The 25,739-nt window shown below is 36.8% G+C and overlaps 1 protein-coding gene and 1 pseudogene across 1 annotated transcript in view; both read right to left on the bottom strand.

The window, feature by feature from the left end:
* The window catches only part of GPC5 (glypican 5), a 1,410,504-nt gene that overhangs the window by 731,036 nt on the left and 653,729 nt on the right, over window positions 1–25,739 (bottom strand). The gene's annotated exons all lie outside the window — the stretch shown is intronic.
* On the bottom strand, window positions 22,278–22,441 carry LOC125096515 (uncharacterized; annotated as a pseudogene).

The following is a 25,739-nucleotide window of genomic DNA, read 5'->3' as shown; positions in this document are numbered from 1 at the left end:
ACAACCAACTTTAAGACTAAAGAAACCCAGTAAGTGGAATATTAACTTTACAGAAAAAAAAAGAAAAATTGTCCTCATAGTATTTTGAAAGTAAGAACTTTCTGATATTGGGAGAATTTGGCTATTTTTTAAAAATATGGTAAAACCACACATATCATGAGACACTATCCTAAGAAAATATAATTTAACACAGAAATAATTTGTCTCATGTATTTCCCAGGTGTATCGCCAATTTGGATAAAAAAGATCTTAGCTCTCTTTTGATGGAAATAATAAAAGAAGGGGTATGTCTTATTTCCAAACATGTCTAGGAATCAGTTTCCCTGAAAAGGGAAGAAGGGATCAGAGGTTGAGCTTGGAAAATAAACCAAATAAGCCAAGTTGATAGGACAAGGGGCACCCTTCTGTTTGTTTATCTATTTTTCACTTGACAACTTGAATTTATTTCTGAAACTGTCATTCAGTAAAAACTATTAAATGAAAAAAAAATTGGTTTCAACATTAGAACAGGAAGAATCATGTGTTCAATCTGAATACAAAGTATCTAAACAGATTTCCCAGACAGAAGAATATATCGTGATAACATAAACACATTAATGTAGATAATAACACTTAGAAAGAAAGTAAAGTTTATCCATTGCCTTAATTATTAGGAGGGTTTATTGTAGTCTGAAAAGAGAGACTATCACCTCATCACTTTGTTGGAGGGTGATGGGCAATTTTAATGCAAGTATTTGAAAGTAGAATCAGAAGTGTTTAATGATAAATTTCTTTATCCAGAGGCTTTGTGACTAGAAGAACCGAATTAGGACTATTTTGGCATCTATAACAGGAGTGAAGTCTCTCCGTCAAAACTAATGTATTGCAAAACATGAAAAACAGTGAACATACATGATTACCTAAAGACTTACAGATGCTACTACCTTCTCGTTTATGTTTGAAATGTTATTCATCTCTATAGCTTATCTCTGTTCACTTTCATTTTCCCTTCATCTTCTAAAGTGCTTTAAACAATTTATTCAATAACCCTAGGACAATTTTTTACAATTCTATCCACATATAAAATTGTTGTATGCATTTGTTTGGAGTGAAAAAATTCTAACTTGGAATGTGTATCAAGTGAAGAGGCTCAGTTAAGCAGTTAAGTACTCATCATACTCTAAATCTATTTTTTATCTGAAGATGTGAAAGAACCATTTATTTTCATACATATGGCTCAAATGAGATTCTTTCTTCCCTTTCTCAAAATTTAATTTAATCCTTCGTTTTCAAATCTTGTATCTACTGTGAATGCCTGTTGAGATTTTTAAATTTTTTTAGTTTTCCGAATTGGGATTCTTTTATTTTTTTTAATTGATTATTACAATGTCTTCATATATTTGGACCTGGAAACTTAAATTGGAACAACCATTTTGGAAAAAATGATTACCAATATTTACTAACGTTAAATATATATATAACTTAGGACCAACAACTCCAAAATAAACACCTGTATGTTTCAGCAATAGAATGAAATAAAATTTTCTATACTTATTCAATAGAATACTACACAGTAGGCAAAAGAATAAATCACTGTTATATAAATATAGATGGATTATACAGACACAATTTTGAGTGAAGAAAAGATAGTACCAAAACAGCAAATACTATACACCTCCTCCAAAATAGGCAATATTAATCTACGGTAACAGAGGTTAGAATCATGGCTACTTTGGGCACCCCTGATTGAGGGGGAGTGAAAGAGATTCTTTTGGGACTCTGAAAGTGTGCTAGATCTTACAAATATATATTTGTGAATTTACTATGGTGAAACATTTAAGATTACTATATATAAGTTACCCTTCAACACAATTTTATTTACTTTTGTTGACATCAGTAAACTATCACATATAATCTGCAGTTATTTTGGAATAGTTCTTGATTCAGGCATTTCATTGATTAGAAGCCAAGCAGAAGCAAACATCAATTCCAAAATATAAAGAATATTTTTCAATGACAGATGAAAAATGTGTGGCACTATAAAATGCACAGAAGATTAGAATGCTTGCTTTCAGTGACTTTTATATTTTAATGATCGTTGAACTAAATTCCATGCACTATTCCTAAAAATACTCAGTAAATATCAAATGAAGGTGTTAAAATTAAAGCAAGGTTACTCTTTTAACAGTTAATTTACAATGCTCCCTTATTTTGCTTACTAACAATTTTATCCTAGAAATAAGCAAGTTTCTGTATTCACATTATCTTTACCCAAGAGCATTTAAACAAATATCATTGATTACTTGCAAATTACAGACCGTGGATTCAGAGCTCAAAACTAAAGCTCTAAGGATATAATTCAATTAAAACGATCCATAATTGTGAATTCACCTCACCAGTGCCCCAAGACAAGAAGCTCTTTGTCACATCATCTTGAATTATTTTAATGATCATGGCCTTCACAGAAAAAATTAAAAGGCTAAGAATATCCTAACCCCTTTGCAATTAAAACAAAACTTGTCTCTGATGTTTCTTTATACCTTAATTTCTGTAAAAATAATTTCTATAAAATTATGCTCACAATTTCTAGAAAAATATGAACATAAAAGCTTGGGTCAGATCAATGACTGAACTAATTCAATATTTTCTGACAACTATGCATTTTATAGAATGGTGGAATTGTTGTTTACAAGGTCATTGCAGAAAATGTGATAGGGTCCAAAATACTTCAAACATCACATAATCCATTTTATATCTGTCACCCCAAATTTACCAAACCATTTGGATTGAAAATTTCAGCTGGGACCTCCGTGAGTCACAGACATCCATCTACAAGTGCCTAGTCAGCTCTTGTCTTGTTCTTCAGGTACAATTCCTTCCATCTTTCTCTGTCAGCCTTCTACCCATCACTCTTTGCAAAAGGAAGGCTAAGACACTACATCCTCTTGCTATCTACCACAAAACAGGTTATAATTATTCCAGCAAGATCTCTCAGGGTTCCTCTCTAATAAATGGGGAATGACTCTGACCTACTTAAAATGAATACCTGTGAGAATATAATTTAAAAACTTATATAAGGTAGTTCTGACTTCCAGAATGGTAAAGACCTCTAAAAATCTACTTTCCCATAAAACCAATGAAAACACTGAGAACTGTCAAAATATCAACTTCTTAGGAACTCTGGGAACTAAAGATTTCAACAATTTGACGTGTGTTTAAGAACGATGATGAATCTCAGTAAACTTCATGACGTTTAATTTGACCTATTCCCATCCCCCTCTGTGGTAGCCTTAAAAATGAACAGCCTAAAATTAGTGACAAATCAAGAGCAAAGTCGTCATTGATGAGGCTCCATGGATGGGGCACAACATGTTGGGAACTCCCTAAAAGACCCAATCTCAGCATATTGCCATTTTTTAACCTGACCATTTCCTTGAACCACCCAGCCACAGGCCTTGTCATTATTTTACCTGAATCTTAGCTCTCTCAGGAAAAGAAGCCTTTTCCTATTGGTAATTGCAAAAAACAATCTGTGACAATGGTTTAACATTTCAGTTCTCTGCCGTGGTGATAATGGTTGGGGCAAACCATTAGCTGACCAACAGCCTTAAAAGAAATCCTGGGGAATGAGAGGAAGATGTACATATGGGGCCTTGAAAAACTCTGACATACAGCTGAGAATGTAGAACATACACCTCTACGGTGCTACATGCATTCCCAGAGACCTGAGAAGGCTGGAAGCTCTGATTGCTGACTGACCTTGAAGCTCTGTGAAAGCAGGAAGTAAAGCTCTCTAGCCCTCCCTTTAATCCGGCTCTAAGAAGGTACACAAAGACTTGCTAATTATTAACTGGTAGGGTTATGTTACAGGCCACAGCCTCATAGCATTTAACAAGGTTTCTTGGGCCCTGCTTAAAACTCTATGCCTTTGTTTTCCTGACTGTATTTCCTACTGACTTTTAGATTCTTTTTCTACCCATGCTACTTCTAGTATTTGCCTGTTCTTAAAAATTGAGAGGTCTCTGGGCTTGGTCCATTTCCTCCTCAGACTTCCATGGTGTTTACTTTTTTAGGGAAATCTCATCCATTTAAATGATACCAGTCACTGAATATATGTTTATGAATGAATGCTACCTGAATCTTCCTCCAGACCCTTCATATTCAGTTTCTGAATTATGCCTCCTGGATGTCCCATAGGTACCACAAAATCACTGACTGTTGACAGTATCCAGAGAGCTCAAATGAATTTCAGTATAGATTTAGAATATTACCTTGAATATTCTAAAGGTTTTGATTTAGGTTTATTTTTCCCTCTAAAATCATATACTCCTCTAACTTCATCATCACACACCAGAGGCACAACTAAAGCTATCCAGAATTTACTCTCAGGTATATAATTGTTATTAAATCCTGAAAGGAAAACTATTAAACAGACGGACTTTTCAAAATAGACCTTTTATTCCCAAGAAGCAAAGGCATAATCTGAGGCTGTAATTATTGATTTTAAATATTCCCATTAGAAATGACTTGAGGTAGTATGCATAAATTAATCTGATGTTATAAACCAAAAGTCACCGATGTGTTTAAACTCTTTCATCCTAATTGCAAAGAAATTCAGATTTAAATTAATTTCCTCTAGTTTATTTGCATCCTAATTAAATGATAGCCAGGGAGAGCTCTGGAAATAGTGAACATATGCATAAAAATACATGGAGATTCTCAGTGGACGCACTAGTCCATGGTAACCAACATAATCTGTGTACAGACACTTTCAAGCTCAACAGGGTACGTGTAAACAAGCTAGCTAATTATATCCCCAAGGAGTGGGGCTGCTAAACCCTGTATCAGTCACCTTTCACTGAAGAATAAAACAAAGTATCTGTTTGAAGGTGAGCCCTTTGTTGGTAAATTTGCACATCAAGTAGTAAAATCTTAAGTCCCTCCCCTCAGGCAAAATTTTTTTAAATCTAAAAAGTAATGTAGTAAGATAATATCTCAATGCTTTCATTTTTCAGAATTGATTAACTGGCAATTCATGTGTTTCTCATTTGATATTTTAACGAGGTGGTCAGTTTCCTTTCCCTTAGTGGGCTCCTACAGCATTCTGCTAGGTACTGCATACCACTCTTAATGGCCATTGAAGTTTTTAATTCCCAAAGAACTATAATAAATATTTTGGTACCAGTTGTAGCTAGGAGATAAGTATATAAATATACATCAAGAGATTGCATTATTTCCCCATAGCCTACCTAACTTCTACTTCGGATTTTTATTTTTATTTTTAATTTTTTTAAAGATTTTATTTATTTATTTGACAGAGAGAGATCACAAGTAGTCGGAGGCAGAGAGAGAGAGAGAGAGAGGGAAGCAGGCTCCCTGCTAAGCAGAGAGCCTGATGCGGGACTCGATGCCAGGACCCTGAGATCATGACCTGAGCCGAAGGCAGTGGCTTAACCCACTGAGCCACTCAGGTGCCCCTCTACTTCAGATTTTTGACGATGGGGTATGAAAAATTGGACTGTGGTCAAAGATTAGTCATTATTTAGATATGCCCTCTATTTTTGGAGCATTCACTTTTACAGTATAGTATAACCTGGCTTTCAATTATAGTCTCAGGTACTTGGGTCTTGGTCTTAGTTAATCCTCGTAGTCAACATTCTTCCAAAAAGGTATCACAGTGAATTATAACTACCTTTGTAACTCAAATATAAACTGACAGATCAAATAGCAATCAGTGTAACCCAAAAATATACACCACCTAAGACATGAGGATATGAGCAGTCAGTTCACAGAAAATTAAGCACAATTGGATAGAATATGAAAAATCCTTACACTTGCTGAATGAGTCTTACAAATTTTTCCAATTAGTTAGTACATACTTAACTTTGAATTTTAAAAGAGGTCAATGTAAGCACCAATGCAGAATCTCCTAAGTTTTCTTATTTCCATTTTAATAAAATAAAGAACACTGATCAGGAAGTAAAACCAAATTCATTAAAGCAGTAGTATTTTTTTCCAACACTTTATAAAATGACCTCCATTTAAATATGGTGTCTACAAATGTTTAAAGATATTAAACATTTTCCACTTCAACTTAATAAGTATTAAATGATATATTTTATATTATACAGCATATATTATACATAATAATATTTTGACTTCTGGGAGTCTAAAAATTTAAATTCAATTAGAATATTTAATAGTTCCTATACTGTTCAGTCTTTATTTCTATTTGTGAGAAATAAGGAAATATATCACTCCTCTCAGGTACTGTTATAATTAACATAATCCTTGTGAATCACCTTGTGCAATATTTGACTCTTCATTTTTTTCCTCTGAATTTAACTTCCCCCCCTTTTTAATATATAAGGATATATATGCTTGCTACTTATATATTTTTTTCTCTTTAGGCTCATCTTCTTGGTAGGAACAGAACACAGAGTGAAGGGGTAAAAAAGTAAAGCTTAAGGAGAAAATGATATGGTTTAAAAATATGTATGAAAATGTCAATTCCATCTTAAAGATCCACAGTGAAGCTGGAAATGACTAGTAGGCCACCCTAGTAATTGTTCCGTATGCACAAGTTTTCTCTCTGTGGAATTCTAGAACAGAAGCATCCACTGGATTAAACCTGATGTCATGATTGCAGTTTTTCATCTAACTAATGCACAATCTCATATGATTGTGGACAAACAACACTGTATTTTACAACGTGACATATCACATAGATTAATGAAATATCAAAAGAATTTTGCCATACAGAAACTTTCCTGGCAAAATGAATAAAGGGAACACAGTTTAGATCATAAACACCTCAGTCTGCGGGCTTTTTATTTTTTATGTTTTTTAAGATTTACTTGAGAGAAATAACATGCAAGTATGGGGGCTGGCGGGAGGGGCAGAGGGAGAAAATCTCAAGCAGACCCTTTTCTGGGTAAGGAGGCCCAGGACCTGGGACTTGACCCCATCATCCTACGCTGACCTAAGATGAAACCAGAAGTTGGACACTTACCCCACTGTACCACCCAGGTGCCCTGACTTATTAGCTTTTTTTTTTTAAGATTTTATTTATTTATTTGACAGATAGAGATCACAGGTAGGCAGCAAGACAGGCAGAGAGAGAGAGGAGGAAGCAGGTTCCCTGCTGAGCAGAGAGCCCGATGTGGGGCTCAATCCTAGGACCCTGGGATCATGACCTGAGCCGAAGGCAGAGGCTTTAACCCACTGAGCCACCCAGGCGCCCCCTTATTAGCTTTTTTAAAAAAAGTTTTACTTTGAAACAATTTTAGACATATAGGTCTATTGCAAAAATAGTACTTTCTATAAATAATACATGCACATAGTAAAATTATTCAAGAAAATTAACCTGAATAAAATAATATTAACTTATCAACAAATCCTATAGAATTTCACATCCGGAAGCAACCAATCCTCTTTACAACTCCCCCTCCCCCACCGCCTTGAACTGTGAGAGAATAGATTTCTAATGCTTATTTAAGCCATCCATTCTGTTGTAACTTGCCATAGAAATGTGATACAATTGTCACAGATTGTGTCACAAAATACATCGTGTGCATATGTATTTTCAGTGCATGCGTGAAATTTTGCATGTAATACTCACACTTGATATGCCTTACCAATATTTTCTGTGGAACTAATACATGATCATTTGTCTTTTGTGAAGGTTACCAGGGTGCTTGAGACAAAGGTGCCCTCTCTGTTATGTTTCAACATCTATTCATATATCTACATTTTTAAAAATATTTTATTTATTTATTTAACAAGCACAAGCAGCACAAGCAGGGGGACCAGCAGGTAGGGGAGAAGCATGCTCTCTGCTAAGCAGGGAGCCTGATCTGGGTCTCGATCCCAGGACACTGGGATCATGACCTGAGGCAAAGGCAGCCACTTAAGTGACTGAGCCACCCAGGCACCCCATAATATCTACATCATTGACTTCGGTCTTCCACCTCCCCACTTCTGTTTTGTCCATTTTATGTCTCGTACCACAAGTCTCATGTTAACATTTCCCACTATTGTGATTCTCCTCATACCTCCTTGAATTTGTTGATGGTTTTTGCCTGATAAAGTGACTGTGTTACATGAGGCATAAATACTCATACAGGTTATTTTTTTTTCATTGTGAATTGTGGCCTTTACCATTAAAAACACACTTTTCTATCTTGTTTAATGCTTTTGCTCTTGAATTATACTTTATCTGCTATCAAGATTGCTACCCCTGCTTCCTTGTGATTTTTACTTTTTTTCCATCTGACTAGTCTATTTTTGCTTATCCTTTTTGTCCTTATTCTGAATCACTTGTTTTGTTTATCTTTTGTACAAAGTATATAGATATATCTTGCATTTTGAGTTGAGGTGAAAATCTTTTATCCTTTCACAGGAAAGTTAGGTGCACATTTATATCTACAAGGGCTATGTTTGGTCTCAGTTCTCCCATAATATTTCATGGTTATCTATATTCTGATATATTCACTATTTTTCTTTCTCTGGAAATTCATAACCATGGCCCTTGAACATATGCATGTATATACACACACATATTTTTCAAAACATTATTTATTATTTTAGTGTTTACCTCTGTTCTTAAATCTTTTGAATGGCCAAGTCCCCTAGTATTTTATTTAACTTTTATAATCTGATTTAGTTGAAATTACTCTCAGCCGTGCATCTCTGAATACTTTGGTTCTGGTTTCTTGTTTCACAACCCCTATTTTCTTTTGTTCCTTTTTGTCAAGCAATTGCTAAAGGGCATATCTTACCTTTTTTGCCCCCTTTCTCATCCCCTGGAGCTGTGCATTTTGAAGACTGCCCTTCACATAGCTTAAATTTGTAGGTCTCCTCCTGGGATTCCAAGTTCAGCTCTCTTTGTTCAAGCACTATTTATATATTTTCAAAATCATGAATTACAGTCTTTCTGGTGTGGGTTTCATATAAACCATGGGCCCTATTTCTAGCTTCCTTCTTGTCTCCGTCCTGTAGCTGTTATCCATTTGTCTCTACTTGTCACAACCTACCCGAGGGAGGACTGAGGCAAGAGAGTCAAACTCTCTGGCAGACATGTGTTCCTTAGAGTTATTTTGGAGGTTAGCCATTCTCTGCCTTCAGGTTATGCTGAAGTGTGGTGTCTGCATTGCTTTCCTTTTCTTTTCTTACTATTCTGTATTATTTTCAAGGAACTTATAGGAGATGGGTGCTATGAATTGAATTGTGTCCCTCCCCAAATTCCTATGTTGAAGCCTTAACCCACTACATGACTAAATGAAGATAATGATTTTAAGTTGATTCAAATAAAAATGAGATCGTAACAGAGGAGTTCTGATCCTCTGATAGAACTTAGAAAAATAGGAAGAGACACCAGAGCACACACACACTCAATCTCTCCCTCTCCTTCCCCTTTCCATCCTCCCACAGCAAGATGACAGCAAGAAGATAAAAGTCTATATGCCACGGAAGGATATGTTACCAGAAACCAAATCTGCCAGCACCTTGAGCTTGGACTTCCCAGACCCTAGAACTGAGAGGAAATAAATTTCTGTTGTTTAAGCCACTCAGTTTATGTTATTTTATTATGGCCACTCAAAGCAGAGTAGTGTAATGGGACATCTAGGCAACCCCACCATTTTTACCTACTAAAGTTCCAGCTAGTTAATTTTTGTAGTCTGCCTGTAATCAAAACTGATAAATTTAGTAGATTTAATAAAAATTTCTACATGGTCCTGCAGGTAGATTTGAGCAAGTTCTCGATCCCCTCCTCCTTCATTTTTTTAGCAAATAGAGTCTATATCTAGTCCCATTTATTTCCTCAGGGTCATTACTGATTTTCAAAATGCTTGCTACTAGACTTCAACCATAAATCCCAAATATATAGTCTTATAACTTCCCTTATAATTATTTGAATTTCAACATTATTTTGAGACACATGCGGTCTCCCCCAAAAATGGCTCCAGAAAGGAATTTCAGGTACACTGGAAGATAGGAAATACTTCAGCATCTATCCCATTTTGAAGCTGTGCTACCTTACGGAAGTTTCTGGAAGATAAGAGACAAAGAGACAGACTCCAGAACTGAGTCCATAACCTTATATGTTGTTCTTGACAGGGAGAAATGTAAAGGAAGCTCTGTTTCTTTACCAAAAACACACAACTAAATGCCTTTTGAAACACAGTTAATGAAAACAAGATGCACAACAATAAAAAAGTTAAATCATGAGTTACATGTAAGTCTTGTTTAAAATTTGATTGTACAGAACCATGATCATAGAGGCTTCAGTGGCAGAGGTACTGCTTAGGACGAGCCCTGAAGAAGTCTGTAGTTTTGGAGAAGCTGGAAGAAGTATTCAAGTCATGGGAAACATGGGCTATGTCACTATCCCACCTAGATAGAGATGGTTGCTTCTCCCTTATGCTTCATAGGGTGCTGCCAGATTACCAATTTATTTATCTTTGTATCCCTATTCTTAATGCCTTAGATTTAAAAATATTAATGGCAGGGGCACCTGGGTGGCTCAGTGGGTTAAAGCCTCTGCCTTCCGCTCAGGTCATGATCTCAGGGTCCTGGGATCGAGCCCTGCAAGGGGCTCTCTGCTCAGCAGGGAGCCTGCTTCCTCCTCTCTCTCTCTCTGCCTGCCTCTCCACCTACTTGTGATCTCTGTCTGTCAAATAAATCAATAAAATCTTTAAAAAAATATATAAATGGCAGGCATTAATGCATGAACAAATGCTAGAGTGAGTGAGTGAATGAACTAATGTAATAGAAGCAAAGGTGATAGTTAACTGTAAAGTGGTATCATGACTGCCTGATGACGTGGGTCAATATGAGTGTATCGGTATTCCATTGTTGAGTAGCAAATCATCACAAACTTAGAAACTTAAAACAACAACATTTTTCTCACAGTGTCTGTAGATCAGGAGTTCAGGCACTAAGTATCTGGGTCTTTTGCTCTTGGTCTCTCAAGGCTGTGGTCAAGGTATTGAGCTGGCTGCTTTCTCACCTGGAGGCTTGACTGGAAATGAATCCACTTCTACATTCATGGACATTGTGCACAAAATTTATGTCCTTGCCCTGTGTGACTGAAAGACCTGGCTTTTTGCTGGTGGCTGGCTGTAGTTCACCCTCAGGTCTTAGAAGCTGCCATGTGGCTCTCTGGCTCTCTCCTATAGGCAGTTCACAATATGGTGGCTCACTTCTTTAAGGTAAGCACAAGTATCTCTTACTTCAGGAAGGGTCTCTGTTCCTGTTTCAGGTATTTCATTTGGCTCATAGGGGGCATCCAGGTTAATCTCCCTTTTGATAAACTCCCTTGAGGTCTTTATTATCCCTGCAAAATTCCTTTACCTAGACATAATGTACTAAGAAGTGCATCATAGGTTTTATTCAAACTCAAGGAATGGGGATAATACAAAGGCATGACACTGTGGGGGAGAGGAGGAGTTCACCTTAGGAGTTCACCAATTTTAACTTAGTTTAATTAGGTGACCATTTATTGACTACCTACTATACTCCAGACACTCAGACTTCAATTAACCAATGAATAATCAGAGTTTATTTTGTCAAATGTCCAGATAAAGATATGGTCAGGAAAAGAAAAGGGCACAAAGAAAGAACACAAAGCTCCATCTGAAAATCAAAGCAGAGATTCCTGGAGATGAGACCTTAGGAATGTAAAGTATTTCAAAAGGTGTTGAGAGGGAGTAAGAACATTGCAGAAAAAGAACAGCTAGAGTGGAGGAGGAAGCAAGATGGCGGAGGAGTAGGAGACTGAAATAGCATTAGGGCCCAGGAGTTCACCTAGATAGTTATCAAACCATTCCGAACACCTAGAAACTCAAAAGGAGATAGAAGAGAACAAGAGCAGCCACTCTAGGAATAGAGGATCAACCACTTTCTGGAAGGTAGGTCATGCAGAGAAGTGAATCCAAAGCAATGGGAAGATAGGCTGCAGGGCGAGGGGCTGGCTCCTGGCAAGCAGTGGAGCAGCAAAGCACAAAATCGAAACATTCAGAAGTCTGCTCCACTGAGGGATGTTGCTCCAGAGTGAAGCACCGGTGGATCTCTGGCCAGACAATGTGGTCTCAGGTCCCACAGGAACACAGAAAGACTGGGGGTATCTGAGTGTGGCAGAGCTGCCAGGTATCAAAGCAGGGAAGCTGGCTACAGAGACAGAGCTGAGGTGGGGGCTCTCAGCTCAGGGTTGCCTTAAATCATGATCCAATGCTGTTGTCACTGCTCTTAAAGCAGGGACCCCACAAGTGGTAGATCTGGAGAGACCCCCCCCTTCCTCCTCCAGGAGAAGAGGCACAGGAGCACAGAGCTGGAGTTGGAGACTCCAAATGGGGCTCGGCGCCAGAGATAGAAATGCTCAGTCATAGGCTGGGTGAGGTGAGAGTGAGGCTGGAGACCAGGCAGTCTGGAGGGATTGACTGCTTTTCTCTGAGGGTGCACTGAGGAATGTGACCCCAAGCTCTCAGCTCCTCCAGGCCAGAGACTGGGGGCCGCCATTTTCATTCCTGTCCTCCAAAGCTCTACGGAAAATATTCAGGGAACAAAAGCTACCAAGAGCTGAACCCAAGCAGATTAATTAGTCTGGCCCCTGGCAAGGGCACGGCAATTTGGCCTCAGGCAAAGACATTTGAGACTCACTGCAATAGACCCCTCCCCAAGAAAATCAGCAAGAACATCCAGCCAAGACCAAATTCACCAATTAATGAGAACTGTGGAAATCCAGAGCTAGGGGAAAGTAACACATAGAATTCATGGCTTTTTCCCCATGATACTTTAGTCTTATAAAGTTAATTTTTTTTTAATTTTATTTTTTCTTATTCTATTGTTCTTAACTTTTCCTCCTTTAAGGTTTTTTTTTTTTTACTATTTTATCTTACCAATAACTTTTTTTAAAAAAAACTTTTTAAATTTTCACTGTTATACTCATATTTTATCCCTTCATTGTATTTAACCTTATTTTCTGTATACATATAGGTTTTCTTTAAAATTTTGTGATACAAATTCTTCTAATACATAAAAATATACCCTAAGTCAAGCTCCAACATGATCAAATTCTCTTTTTTCCAATGAACATATCTCATCAATTCCTTTTTTAGAATCTTTTTTAATTTTCATCTTTACAGTCATATTCCATGCCTTCATCATGTTTACCCTTATTTTTGCATCTATATAAGTTTTTCTATCTTTAAATTTTTGGGAGGTACTTTTGTCTAAGAGACCAGAATACACCCAAAATCAAGTGAGTGGCTCTGTTCTATTCACCAGTCTAATATTTATATTTTTTATTTTTTCTTATTTTTATTTTTTCTTCCTCCTTTCTTCTCCCCCCAGTTTTGGGTCTCTTCTGATTTGGCGAGCATATATTTTTCTGGGGTCTTTGTCACCCTTTTAGTATTTTACTCTCTCATTCATATATTCTTATCTAGATAAAATGACAAGGCAGAAAAGCTCACCACAAAAAAAAAAAAAAAAGAAGCAGGACTGATGGCTAAGGACTTAATCAATAAGGACATTGGCAATATGTCAGAACTAGAGTTCAGAACAACGGCTATCAAGGTGCTAGCTGGGCTTGAAAAAGGCATAGAAGATATTAGAGAATCCCTTTCTGGAGAAAAAAAAGAAGTCAAATCTAACCAAGTTAAAATTAGAAAAGCTATAAATGAGGTGAAATAAAAAATAGAGGCTCTTACTGCCAGGATAAATGAGGCAGAAGAGAGAATTAGTGATATAGAAGACCAAATGACAGAGAATAAAGAAGCTGAGCAAAAGAGAGACAAACAACTATTGGACCATGAGGGGAGAATTCTAGAGATAAGCAATACCATAGATGAAACAATAGGAAAATAATTGGGATCCCGGGAGAAGAAAAAAGAAAGAGAAGGGCAGAAGGAATATTGGAGAGATTTACAGTAGAGAATTTCCCTAATATGGCAAAGGGAAGAAGCATCAAAGTCCAAGAGACACAGAGAACCACCCTCAAAAATCAATAAAAATAGGTCAACACCCCATGATCTAATAGTAAAACTTACAAGTCTTAGTGACAAAGAGAAAATCCTGAAAGCAGCTTGGGAAAAGAGGTCTGTAACATACAAAGGAAGACATATTAGATTCACAGCCAATTTATCCACAGAAAACTGGCAGACCAGAAAGAACTGGCATGATATACTCGAGCACAAAATGAGAAAAATATGCAGTCAGGAATACTATATTCAGCTAGGGAGTCACTGAAAATAGAAGGAGAAATAAAAAGCTTCCAGGACAAAAACCAAAACTAAAAGAATTTGCAAACACCAAACCAGCCCTACAGGAAATATTGAAAGAGGTCCTCTAAGCAAAGAGAGAGCCTAAAAATAGTAGACCAGAAAGGAACAGAGACAATATACAGTAACAGTCACTTTACAGGCAATACAATGGCACTAAATTCATATATTTCAAAAGTTACCCTGAATGGAAATGGGCTAAATGCTCCAATCAAAAGACACAGGGTATCAGAATGGATAAAAAAACAAGACCCATTGATATGTTTTCTACAAGAAACTCATTTTAGACCCAAAGACACCTCCAGGTTTAAAGTGAAGGCATGGAAAACAATTTACCATGCTAATGGACAACAAAAGAAAGCTGGAGTGACAACCCTTCTATCAAATCAATTAGATTTTAAGCCAAAGACTATATAAGAGATGAGGAAGGACACACTATCATACTTAAAGGGTCTGTCCAGCAAGAAGAGCTAACAATTTTAAATATCTATGCCCCTAACATGGGAGCAGCCAATTACATAAACCAATCAATAGCAAAATCAAAGAAACAAATTGACAATAATACAATAATATTAGTAGGGGACTTTATCACCCCCTTCACTGAAATGGACAGATCATCTAAGCAAAAGATTAACAAGGAAATAAAGGCTTTAAATGACACACTGGACCAGATGGACATCACAGATATATTCAGAACATTCCATTCCAAAAGAGAGAATGCACATTCTTCTCTAGAGCACATGGAACATTCTCCAGAATAGATCACATCCTGGGTCACAAATCAGGTCTCAACCAATACCAAAAGACTGGAATCATTCCCGGTATATTTTCAGACCACAATGCTCTGAAGCTAGAACTCAATCATAGGAGGAAAGTTGGAAAGAACTCAAAGACATGGAGGCTAAAGAGCATCCTACTGAAGAATGAATGGGTCAACCAGCCAATTAAAGAAGAATTGAAAAAATTTATGGAAACAAATGAAAATGAAAACACGATTGTTCAAAATCTGTGAGACACAGCAAGGGTGGTCCTGAGAGAAAAGTATATAGCGATACAAGCCTTCCTCAAGAAACAAGAAAGGTCTCAAGTACGTAACCTAACCCTACACCTAAAAGAGCTGGAGAAAGAACAGCAAAGAAAGCCTAAACCCAGCAGGAGAAGAGAAATCATAAAGATCAGACCAGAAATCAATAAAATTGAAACCAAAAGAACAGTAGAACAAATCAACGAAACTAGAAGCTGGTTCTTTGAAAGAATTAATAAGATAGATAAACTCCTGGCCAAACTTATCACAAAGAAAAGAGAAAGGACCCAAATTAATAAAATTGTGAATGAAAGAGAAGAGATCACAACCAACAACAAAGAAATGCAAACAATTATAAGAACATATTATGAGCAACTATATGCCAGCAAATTTGACAATCCAGAAAAAATGGACACATTCGTAGAGATGTATAAATTACCAAATCTGAACCACCAGGAAGAAATAGAAAAATTAAACAGACCCATAACCAGTAGGAGATGTAGAAGTCATCAAAAATCTCCCAACAAACAAGAGCCCAGGACCAGACAGCATTCCAGAAGAATTCTACCAAACATTTAAAGAAGAATTAATACCTATGCTCCTGAAACTGTTCCAAAAAATAGAAATGGAAAGAAAACTTCAAAACTCTTTTTACGAGGCCAGCATTACCTTGATCCCAAAAACCATCAAAAAGGAGAATTACAGACCAATATTCTTGACGAACACAGATTCAACAATTCTCAGCAAAATACTAGCCCATAGGCCCAACAGTACATTAAAAGGATTATTCACCACGACCAAGGGGGGTTTATTCCTGGGCTGCAAGGTTGGTTCAACATCTGCAAATTGATGTGATACAATACATTAATAAGAGAAAGAACAAGAAACACATGATACTATCAATAGATGCTGAAAAAGTACTTGACAAAGTACAGCATCCTTTCTTGATCAAAACTCTTCAAAGTGTAGGGATAGAGGGTGCATACCTCAATATCATCAAAGCCATCTATGGAAAATCCACAGTGAATATCATTCCCAATGGGGAAAAACAGAGCTTTTCTGCTAAGGTCAGGAACATGGCAGGGATGTCCACTATCACCACTGCTATTCAACATAGTACTAGAAGTCCTAGTCTCAGCATTCAGACAACAAAAAGAAATAAAAGGAATGTGAATTGAGAAAGAAGATGTCAAACTCTCACTCTTTGCAGATGATATAATACTTTATGTGGAAAACCTAAAAGACTCCACTTCAAAACTGCTAGAACTCATATAGGAATTCAGTAAAGTGTCAGGATATAAAATCAATGCACAGAAATCAGTTGCATTTCTATACACCAATAGCAAGACAGAAGAAAGGGAAATTAAGGAGTTGATCCCTTTTACAATTGCACCCAAAACCATAAGATATCTAGGAATAAACCTAACCAAAGATGCAAAGAACCTGTACTCAAGAACTATAAAGTACTCATAAAAGAAATTGAGGAAGACACAAAGAAATGGAAAAACGTTCCATCCCCATGGATTGCAAGAGCAAATACTGTGAAAATGCCTGTGCTACCTAAAGCAATCTACACATTTCATGCAATCCCTACCAAAATACCATCTATTTTTTTCGAAGAAATGGAACAAATAATCCTAAAATTTATATGGAACCAGAAAAGACCCCGAATAGCCAGAGGAATGTTGAAAAAGAAAGCCAAAGTTGGTGGAATCACAATTCCAGACTTCAAGCTCTATTACAAAGCTGTCATCGTCAAGACAGTATGGTACTGGCACAAAAACAGACACTTAGATCAAGGCAACAGAATAGAGAGCCCAGAAATAGGCCCTCAACTCTATGGTCAACTAATCTTTGACAAAGCAGGAAAGAATGTCCAATGGAGAAAAGACAGTCTCTTCAACAAATGGTGTTGGGAAAATTGGACAGCCACATGCAGAATAATTAAACTGGACCATTTCCTCATACCACACAAAAATATACTCAAAATGGAAGAAAGACCTCAATGTGAGACAGGAATCCATCCAAATCCTTGCGAAGAACACAGGCAGCAACCTCTTCGACCTCAGCCACAGCAACTTCTTCCTAGAAACAGCATCAAAGGCAAGGGAAGCAAGGGCAAAAATGAACTATTGGGACTTCATCAGGCTCAAAAGCTTTTGCACAGCAAAGGAAACAGTCAAGAAAACCAAAAGACAACTGAGAGAATGGGTGAATATATTCACAAATGACATATCAGATAAAGGGCTAGTATCCAAAATCAAATTTATCAAACTCAACACCCAAAGAACAAATAATCCAATTAAGAAATGGGCAGAGGACATGAACAGACAGTTCTGCAAAGAAGACATCCAAATGGCCAACAGACACATGAAAAGGTTCTCCACATTACTTGCTAACAGGGAAATACAAATCAAAACCACAATGAGATACCACCTCATACCAGTCAAAATGGCTAAAATTAACAAGTCAGGAAATGACAGATGTTGGCAAGGATGCAAAGAAAGGGGAACCCTACTGCACTGTTGGTGGGAATGCAAGCCGGTATAGCCACTCTGGAAAACAGCATGGAGGTTCCTCAGAAAGTTGAAAATAGAGCTACCCTATGACCTAGCAATCACACTACTGGGTATTTACACTAAAGATACAAATGTAGTGATCCGAAGGGACATGTGCGCCCAAATGTTTATAGCTGGAATGTGCACAATAGCGAAACTATAGAAAGAACCTAAATGTCCATCAACAGATGAATGGATAAAAAAGAGGTGGTATTTATACACAATGGAATACTATGCAGCCATCAAAAGAAATGGCATCTTGCCATTTGTAATGCCGTGGATGGAATAAGGGGGTATTATGCTCGTCAAAATAAGTCAATCAGGGAAAGACAACTATCATATGATCTCTCTGATATGAGGAATTTGATAGGCAGGACAGGGGGTTGTGGGGGGTAGGGAAGGAAAAAATGAAACAAGATGGGATCAGGAGGGGGACAAACCATAAGGGTCTCTTAATCTTATGAAACAAACTGGGGGTGGCTGGGGGGTAAGGGGTAGCTGTCACGTCGCTGGGTTATGAACATTGGGAGAGGCATGTGCTTTGGAGTGTTGTGAAATGTGTAAGCCTGATGATTCACAGTCCTGTAGCCCTGGGGCAAATAATACATTATATGTTAATTTAAAAAAAAAAAAAAGAAGAAGAAGAACAGCCAGAGCTATGGCAGAAAGACACAAAAAGAACATGGTATGTTAAGAACACCAAGGGAAACTCAGTGTTGCTTTAGTGTTAACTGCAAAGTAGGGGACGCTGGAGTAGTTAAGCAGGAGACCCAAGGGAAGCTTTTATGTGATTTTTAAGGATTTGGCCGTTATTCTCTAGGACAGGTGATGGGAAATTCTTGAAGCACCAAAAAAGATTGTGGGTGGTGATATAGATGAAATTTTAAGCATATTGAAATAATGGTTAAAAATTATGAAACTTATCTGGGAAGAGACCATAGATATGGAGATAAGAGGACTTATTTCAGGAAAATTTGGGAGCTCAGACAATACCTCAGTAACTGGATACAGGGTCCAGCAGAGAGAAGGAAAGCAATGATAGTCTGAATTTTAGGGAAGGGAATAGATAAATGGTTAACACGGTGAACTGGGATTTAAAAAAAAAAAAAAAGAGGCAGAACAAAGTAGTTTTTCATCATTATTATAAACAAATTACCACAAACTTAAAATTAAGCTGAATATAAATGTGTTATCTCACACTTTTGAAAGTTAGAACTCCTATATCTGTCTCATTGGGTTAAGACCAAGGTATAAACAGCACTGCCTTCCTTTTTGGGGCCCTAGGGAAGAGTCACCTATCCCTCCCTCTTCCATTTTTAAGAACACTCGTGATGACATTGGATCCATCTGGATAGTCCAGGGTAATCTTTCTACATAAAGACCAGCTGGTTAGCAAGCTTATTCTCATCTACAACCTTAATTCTCCTTGGCCATATAATGGCATATCCATAGGTTCCAGGGGTTAGAACAAGGATATCTTGTCCTAAGGAATATCATGCCGCTAAAGAAGGAGCCATTATTCTGCCTTCCACAGTCCTGTCTCAGGACTCCACTGATACCCACATGTCCCACATATGAAATACCCGAGCTCTCCTCCAGTTTCCTTAAGGTTCTCCTCACATTACAGCATGAACTCAAAGTACAAAATTTCATCTACATCCCATCAGCACAAAAGTCCCATGTTATTTCCCAAACACATTAGTGCAGGTATTAGATAATAGTTATGGATATTCTGGTTCAAGAGAGGTGAAAATATAAGGAGAAAAACAAAGCAAAACAAAACAAAACAAAAAAGGAGCCACAGGTGCCAAGCAATTTCCCAATCCTGAGAGGCCCAGTCCCTCAGGTGTCAAGGCCTGGGCATGATCCTCTGTGTGTTTTGGCTCCACGCTCTGAGCTTGAGACTAGGCCCTCTGGATCATTCCTTTTTCATGAAGTACAGCAGGTATTTATAGCTGAGTAGTTTAAACAGCCTATTTCCTCTCTGAAGAGCTCTGGAATTCTGAAGGTCCTTTTTGATTTTGCAGTTTGTTCCTTTCTGTCCAAGCTGGCAGTATCTCTGTTGGTGTAACATTCTCAAGAATTTTGTGTATGTTCTCTGTATTTCATACAATTCACTCCTGTAGACAAGAGGGATGTCCACAGATGTCTCCTAGATAATCCCATCTCTTTCAGCTTCTGCTAACTTCTAGGAGTCACTTCAGCTCATCGAGTAACCTTCTGTATAATAAAATACTCTGACTTTTCGATCTTCCTGAGGCATTAGCAAAAGATTATTCATACAGCCTCAGTTTTCTCAGGCTATATTTTCCTGACAGCAAATCTCTTAATTTTAGTGTCTTTTGTATTATGGGAATTTCCCAAATCATCAAGCCCTGGTTCTTCTTTTTTCTTTTTTCTTTTAAACAATTAATACCTTAATTTATCTCTTTTTCTTGAACTTTGCTAGAAGTAGCGAGAAGAAACCAGCTTGACCCTTTAAACTTTGCTGGGACAGCTCAACAAAATGTCCAATGTACATGGACATGAAGATTTGTCCTTTCCACAAAACTGCAGGTAATTCCAGTAAGCTTTCTGCCGCTATCTAATGAGGATCCTTTCCCTCCAGTTTCCAAAACCTTGCTCCTTATTTATTTCCTCACCAACAGATCCCTTACTATACAAACTAATAGTCTATTTGTGACAATGTCGTATGCTCTAAGGTGATGCGGTTTTTTCCCCATCAAGCTTTTCATGCCCTAGTCCTCACTAGCACAGTGATCCATATTTTTACTGAGTCTTTTCAAGACAATCTAAGCTTATTCTGTTATGCTCACCATTTCCCCAGCCTCTGCCCACCACCCAATTCCAAAGCATCTTTCACAAATTTTAGGTAATTTCTACAGCAGCATCCTACATCCAAATATCAAACCTATATTGGTCTTATAGTTGTCAGAGGGCTTAAAACAACTTGAGGGCTTAAAACAACAGGATTATTGCCTTACTTTTCTGTAGGTCGGAGCCCAACCTGGATAGTGCTGGGTGAAAACAAAGATGTTAGCAAAGAAGCATTCCTTTCTGGAGGATCTGGAGGGGGCAGAGTCAGTTTCTTGTCCTTTTCCAGCTTCTAGAGGCCATACGTGTTCTCTGGTTCATGGCCCTCTTCATATAGCTTCATAGCCAGTAATTTTGATGACTGCTGAACATCGTCCCATAGACACATCTCCCTCTGACTCTCTTCTTCTGCCTCTTCTTCTATCTTTAAAGACATTTATGATTCCATTGGGTCCACCTGGATAACCCAAGCTAACATTTCTAAGATTAACCCATTAAGAATTCAAATTACACCTGCAACTCTGATTCCCTTTTGCCTTGTTACATAATTTATTCACAGGCTCCAGAGATTAATATGTGGGCATTTGGGGAGTGGGGAGCAGAATTCTGCCTACCCTAAATAACTTGGGAGAAAGTCTGTAAGTTTCCTTTAGGACATATTGAGCAACAGTTCCATCCAGACATCCAAATGCATAAGTCCAGGTGGCAGCTGAATAAACAAGTCTGAATATTTGGCAAGAAGGCGCGCATACTATACGGATTTTAGTATCTTTAATGCAGTGGTTTTCTGAGACCTTCTTGAAAATGTCAGACTCCACTGTAAGAGGTTCATTATGCAGGGGTAGGGGGGTACTATGTCCAAGAATATGCATTCAGCAGGCATCCCAGGTAGTTCCAATGCAGTTGGTGATTTGATGATACTTATGAAAGAGCGTGATTGTATTACCAGAGATTGGACATGTGTATGATAATGCTGGAGATAGTTTCCTGGAAGATAACTCTGGGGAAGAGTCAGGGACGTGGGCTGCTGACTGGGAAGAAAAACAAAAAAGCTTCAAAGCTGTATGCCATAGATACAAAATGTAAGTAGATAAGAAAATGCTGCTTTAAAAATAAATAAATAGATAGATAGATTAAAAAGTCACTGTCCATCTGACATGCAATGCCTGAGCCAAAGACCTTCAGAGATAGTGGGGTATCAAGATATAGGAATTAGGGGGAAAAAAAAAAAAGACAAATGCTATATTCCAGTCCTGATCCTGCCAACTACAAGCCTGTGACCTTAGGAAAGTCACTCTCTGTCAGCGATATCATTTTTCACATCAGTAAGATGTTTATGTTTAGCATATGGAGTTGTGAGAATCCAATAATATAGTTTGTGGGAGATCTCTATAAATAATGACTGAATGTATGGATTTACAAAAGAAAGATTTGGGAAAACTATTATAGAGGGTGAAAAAAAAACCACTGGAAGCAATAAGAACTTTTATGAACTGAATGAAAGAAAGTATTGGTACCCAAACCCAAGTTTATTTTCCCCAAATTGATTCATGTCAGTCCTTCCGTGTTTCTTCTTGCTCTGTGAATGTGTATTATTGCCTCCATTTTATCCTATTTCTTCTCTCTACTATTAATGCCTAGAGAGTTGTGACAAGTTCTGTTTTCAAATCGCATCAGGCAATAAATGGTCCTGATTCCCAACTCAGAAAAATCTCATTTTCAATTAGCAATAATCGCGCCTCAGATAAACCTCATTGGCTACGATACTGCCACTGCGCAAAGCTTGAAAAATCTCATTTTCAAAAAAATGTTTGAGCTTTGACTTTAATTACATTCTGGAGATCTTAGTTCAAACATCTTGCTTTTGTGTAAGTAAGAAAAGCTTCTTTGAAAACTATGTCTACAAATAAGAATCTGAAATAAAGAGGGCAAGCTAAAGGTTATAGAAAAAGCATTAATCCAGAGAAACGAAAACACAATATTACTGTATACAATAAACTAATATTTTTAAAAATACGAAAAACTAAAATGGTTAATGTTTAATGTTAAAAAAATATATGAAAAACTAGCCAAAAAGGGATATGTAAGCCAATGGATCGGGATAAAATTACAGAATTTGAAACATCTGCTGAAAACATACTTAAGAAAATTTAGAATCATGTTCATAATATTAAAATATAAAATGTATCAAAAGAAAAGGTGATTTTGAGACATGTAAGGAAGACAATGTATAGAGTTTGTTGCCTTATAAGCTCAAGAAGAAATTGTTAGAATTGGTCATGGAGAGGTTACCCCCCACCTTCTTCGGAATGTACATTCTTACCCACAGATCCCACGGGGGACCATTCCAAGGATGCAGTCTTGGGAGAGGAATGTGTTGTTGAGACTATCTGGACTGAACATGTGATTGAATCCGGTTAAGACCTTTACATAAACTTTTCTGATTCTGATGGGCAGGTGCAGAGATTCACCACCCTAGAGAGCTTCATAAGTTCCTCTGCTTATTAAATCACCCTAACAAACCAGAGCCACCTGCTTCTTGGTTCTGTCCCTCCTCGCCTTCTATGCACTTGGGTCAGTTTGCAAACCAATAGCAATTTAAATTTTATTCTTTGAAAATAATAGATTTTAAACACATTTTTCTTTTGTGGGAAAAGTTCCTAAATATTGACAATTTTAGCATACTTAATGTCAAATTATATTTTTAAAAAATTCTAATGATGCCTAAAAATCAAAGGATTATGAAATACTAACTAAAAGCCCCAAAACAACATAAATGGAGTGTGTGAAAATCACTCACTAAAAGAGTGCCTAATGAATAGCAATAATTTATTGGCCCCAATATTAATCAAAAATTAAGTAATAGTATTATCAGTTAAAGATTCATTTCCATGACACAGGATTCAACCTTTTTCTAATTTCATTTAATGTGTGTGTGTGTGTGTGTGTTCCAGAATTCATTGTTTATGTACCACACCCAGTTCTCCTTGCAATACGTGCCCTCCTTAATACCCACCACCAGGCTCACCCAACCCCGCCATACTCCTCCCCACAAAAACCCTCGGTTTGTTTCCCAGAGTCCACAGTCTCTCATGGTTTTAAGACATTCAACTTTAACACAATTCTCTAAAGTTGATTGCTTTCTTTTCCTTATTACATATTTACCAGGATGAAGGGGGGAAAATCTATTCATCTCTTTCTACATTCTTGGTAGTCAATTGCTGAAACTAATTTCAAACGACTTTTTGTTATTCACTTCTTTTTAGCAATTTTTACTTTGACTTATTAATGTTTTTGTGATGTATAGCTAAAGCCTAGATTTAATTCATCTTCATATACCTTGGTGCCTTTTGTAGCCATAGACATATGGTGGGTCTTAAAAAATTTGTGTTTAAGGAAAATTAATTAACAAAGTAGGATTGTGCTGATAAGTCTTATATGTCATGACCTCCAATAGAGTACATTGGATGTCAGAAAAAAAAAATATATATATATATATAAACAGTCTAAATAACTTATAGAGTTCTAGAGTTACCAAGAGTTAACAACTGCTTGGTAACATGGTTTCATAATAAAAAAGCAACATAATTTGCATTAGTAATTCTCTGGAATGGATAACTATGTAGATGTGTGTACATACAGACACCTATTCATACATATATGCATACATATATATGTAATAGCAAGGTCATGGACATTGGCTGTTTATTTTTGTCTACAGAGAAAAATACACTTAATAAAAATTACTTCTTAGTACATTTTTGTAATACCACCCACTTAATAAGCTTAATGATTGCTTTATGGTCTTCCATAAATTTTTCATATTAATTCAACAAAGAAAATTTTCTTTAATGTTCTCTAGAAATAATTTATGAACTTTTCTTTTTAGTGTAGAGAAAAGTTGAGATTGTTGAAATCATCCCAAAAGATTACTAAATATTTTCAATGGAAAATTCAACCTTATTGGTTTATATGATTCTACAAAGCCTCTTTCCCTCATTGTTTTTTGCTTTTGTTTTTGTTTGAGCTTTTTCACAACTCTTTGAACTACAGCTAATTCTTGTCTGTAGAAATGAAAATTATCCAGTGGGGATCTATTTGACCCTGGTCCTACGGATAATGATCAATTTTGCGTCTATTAAACATATTCATTTCAGCATTCTTGACCACCTATATATGTGTGTCTGCTCTTTGGATTCTCCTTTGAACGAGTCAATACATCTTACCTGTTTCTTATTAATCAAAGAGTTAAATGTAATCATGAACAGGTGTTCATTTCACATTTGTGTGAGTCATAATTTTTCTTTTTTTTTTTTAATTTTGTAATCATGCTTCGACATTGTGTGAACATTTTGTTAAGACATGCCAAAAATGTTGGCTGTCCAGTTTCTCAAAGTCATTTCTAGGAAAACCACTCCATATTATATAAAAAGTTAACTTTATGTTATATAGTTTCCACCCCCACAGCAATGGCATTTGATATACATTGTAAACATGAATCTGAGGATGACTTAAGATCCGAAATACTTTATCAGTGATGTCAACTACTCAATTTCTTTCACTGGAGATTTTTCTCAAAATCTCCAGTTCAGTACAGTCCAAATAGCACTATGGAGTCAGGCAATTTTACTGTAATTTTACTGTAATTACAGCAGTAAATTTACTGTAATTTAGCAGTAAAGTTTCTACACTTTCTCTTACCTGTATAGAACACAGTAAGTTTATAAGTCAAAGTACAAACATCTGGTGACATGATTTTAATTTGTAACAAATAAACTGTCTTCTCAAATTTATCTGGAAGTAACTCATGATTTATTTCAGGAGTATAGCCCCATGTAATCACCTAAGTACCTAAAAAGTATGCAAAAGGGCAGATTACATCCTCTTCACTGCCCATTTCCCAATTGTTTTTTTAAGAAAGAAAGAGAGTCAACTGATGCTCTTTGAGAGATAGATAGCAACAATATTGGCAAATTCTCATAAAAGAGGGTCACTGATGTGTAAACAATAGCTACTGACACTGGATCCTCATAGATATGTATTTATTTACATAGACAGTATAGTAGGAACTGGATATATATA

This window comes from Lutra lutra, chromosome 3 (assembly GCF_902655055.1).
Source record: "Lutra lutra chromosome 3, mLutLut1.2, whole genome shotgun sequence".
Lineage (NCBI taxonomy): Eukaryota > Metazoa > Chordata > Mammalia > Carnivora > Mustelidae > Lutra > Lutra lutra.
Note: the sequence above shows the minus strand (reverse complement) of the source record. Positions and strands in the feature narration are given on the sequence as shown.